Consider the following 3,362-nt stretch of genomic DNA (forward strand, 5'->3'; position numbering starts at 1 on the left):
TCATTATGGATATTGATAGTCTTAATTCGTTTGGCATGTACTTGCAGAATATTATTTTACTTTTATACGTCAGCCCGCAGAAATACTAAATGCCAGATGAAGAATGACACTTGACGCTAGTGTTACCATATTAAAAAAATATCTTGCGGTGCCTGTGGAATCACGTATAATGACTTATAACGGAAACAAGAGTATTATAATTAAATATTAATATGTATTTATAGTTATTGCATTTATAAAATGCAGTTGTCATATTTTTGTCATTGTTTAACAATTATAAAATAATTTACTTAAACTATAGGAAAGAGAATTTTTAAATATGGTATTATTTTCAATAGAAATGATCTCAACTAAGGACAATGTTTCTGCATAGTGTTTTCTGCTAAGGAAATTTTAGTTATGACAAATGTTTCTGCATTCCGATCGAACACTAGAGCTGAATATAATACTCTTCGAGTGATTAAGAAGATGGAGGGTCATTATATGTATTTTACTCTCTCGAATACCTCATACCTACCAAACTGGTTACTAATTTGGTAAATTTACCTGGGACTATAATATAAGTCATATCAAAAAATGATAGTTAGATGTATTAATATAACTAATGATAGCTAATAACTAATGGGCGTTTATTTTGATAAAGAGATCTTACCGCCTCACTATTTTTTTCATACTTATGTTAGTTAAAATTGTAAACATAAAAAAACATAACTCTGGCATTCTAGTGAATATATATCGCAGAAAAAATAATTATCCATACAAAAAACTGCAATTGTAATGGAATTAGTACACAATAATAATATACGTACATTCGTAAATTTATATAATTTTTAAGTTGGTATTTAAATTTCTTGTAGAAGATATTCGTATGATGTTTGAAACTTTTTTAGATTTCAATGGCCTCCTTTACCAAGATATTGGGTCGAAATAAAGGATATTTCGCACGATTTTCATCATAAAACATATCGACTGTGTTTAGGAAAAAGGGCGTAACCCTCGATTTTTCGAAAAGTGCTTTTATTAGATATTAACAATGCATACAACTAAATACACGTTCTATAAAAAGGAAGTACGCCACAAATGCCGAATTATTATCTAAATTCAGGTTTTAATTGAGATTAATTAAGTTTTAATTTAAGGAAAAAAGCATTTACCCTCAATTTTAATGATTTTTCTGTAATAACTTATTTAATTATTATAAGATAGAAAATATATTACACCAAATCATCAATCATCATGCACCCATTTTTTAAAATAATATTAAACTAAAATCATTCAAAAAAGTTTTTTTCCCCTCCTGTAAAATTTGTTCTGTGAGGGTTACGCCCTTTTTCCTAAACACGGTCGATATCATCTCTTGATAATGGCCTCTGCAACGAGCCCAAAACGTTGAGTAAAGAAGGAAGAAGGACACACGGTGGAAACCCAAAAATGTACTACGATATTCGTATGAGTTTTTTTTTTGTTATGTGTTAGTTCCTGGTTGAAGACGAACGTCATGGTTTCTTGATTATCAGAGACTCCTTTGAAGTCAGTACTCCATTTACGTTTAGAATAGCGATAGACAAATAAAAGATGACCAGAACATAATATAATATGGTAAAGAAATGACTGTATATATTTTTTTTGATTTTTACTTATATCGATGTTGTAAATGTGAATTTCGTTTTAAGTAAAATTCTAGAAAGCAACGTTTATACATTAAGACGATAATAATTATTAATTGTCGCTCACCTATTAGGTAACGTGCCGTAATAAACAACTCTATCTCTTTCCCTGAATGATGCATTAAGAAAAAAATGTATCGTCAAACTTTTAATACTAATTATAAATTTTGAAATTTTTTCAAAGTTATTAAACCATCCACCAATAGACTTATCTATTTTTTTCTATGTGTATTAGTTATGTAGTTATCGATAATTATATAAGTCATCTATTATAAGTATATCTGTGCGAAAAGAAAATCTGTCACCATATTATATTTTACAATTTGACTACTTAATCTGCAAACCAGCTAACTGCACTTTTGACCAATATTTAGATTTTGATGGCATTTTGTTATATATAAAGCATGTTTTCTATATTTACACAAATTTTCATATTCTTAACGGCCCACGTGCTCGTCGCAGGTCAAAATTGAGTTTTTATTGTATTTTCAAACCATGATCCTGGACACTCCTTAAACGTTGTAGATAATCTATTTATATAATTTTGAAGCCTTATTATCCTTTATAGTTATTTTAAACATTTGATGACTGCATAAAGTATTTTTGTTACATAAAATAGTATTCTTTTAAACCTCTCGCTCTAATGTTTTAGAATATAGTCATATTTCGGTACATAACTGTGCAGTGGTGTTAAGATTTTTTACATTTATTAATTTTAAAACGCATTTAAACGGCTACGGCCGTATGTTGTAGCTTAACCACTGGGGAACGACAAAAGAAATGGCGTATTTCAAAAAAACACTACCTTATTCTTAGGTCAATAATTATTATAAAGCAATCATTATTCATAAGATATTTATCACACTTGAATGGTCAAAGACATAGCTTATAATAAGTATCTTTAGAATCATCTTCAAATGTGTTAATCTTGCCGATTTTTTTTTTGCATTTTGACCGCGTAAAAATACTATATAACGTAAAAAAATAGAAAATTATCTTTGAATTCTGAGCGTCTAGTGCGAGCACTAGCGAAATGGTATATGGTCTTAAATATTTGTGTACGAATGCGTTCCACAAACCAAATGCACGGCACGCAGCTTTATTTAGAAATGCAATGGGTGGCGTCTAGATGTATCTATAGTCTAAGTTCGTAACTCAAATCAGCTATATTTTGACTAATGCCTATATATTATCTTATTAGCGACGATATGAGATAAACCGGCGTTGAGTGTTAAAAATAAAACAAACGTGATATTGCCAGAATTGATTTTGGCACACTTTTTACAGATTTTTAAAAATACGCATTATTTTAAATTTCATAGTGTCACAAATGCAGACATATTATATTATGTATATATTTACAGGTCGGTCAGATTGAGATTACCCATTTTATGTGCAAAATTATCAATTTCTAAATAAGTGCAGTCTTATTCTAGTAATATTAATTTTTGTTTGGCCAATCAAGAGAATTTAAATAATAATAGTATTTGATTGTTTGTTTTGTAGAATTTAACACCGCAGTTTATACCCTCGGTTTATTTGTGATGCCTGCTCCTCAATTAGAGTACCATCACACGCGTCTTTTCTGCTAGAAATATATCACGTTCACGTCATGTGAGCACACGTGCAAGCGTACTGTAAAAAGTGTACGATGTCGTTTTACTCGGTATTTAAAATTTTATTAGATGGTTGCTC

This window comes from Rhyacophila brunnea, unplaced genomic scaffold, assembly GCF_057557595.1.
Source record: "Rhyacophila brunnea isolate RB1 unplaced genomic scaffold, BYU_Rbru_1.0 scaffold_15, whole genome shotgun sequence".
In the NCBI taxonomy this organism is placed as follows: domain Eukaryota; kingdom Metazoa; phylum Arthropoda; class Insecta; order Trichoptera; family Rhyacophilidae; genus Rhyacophila; species Rhyacophila brunnea.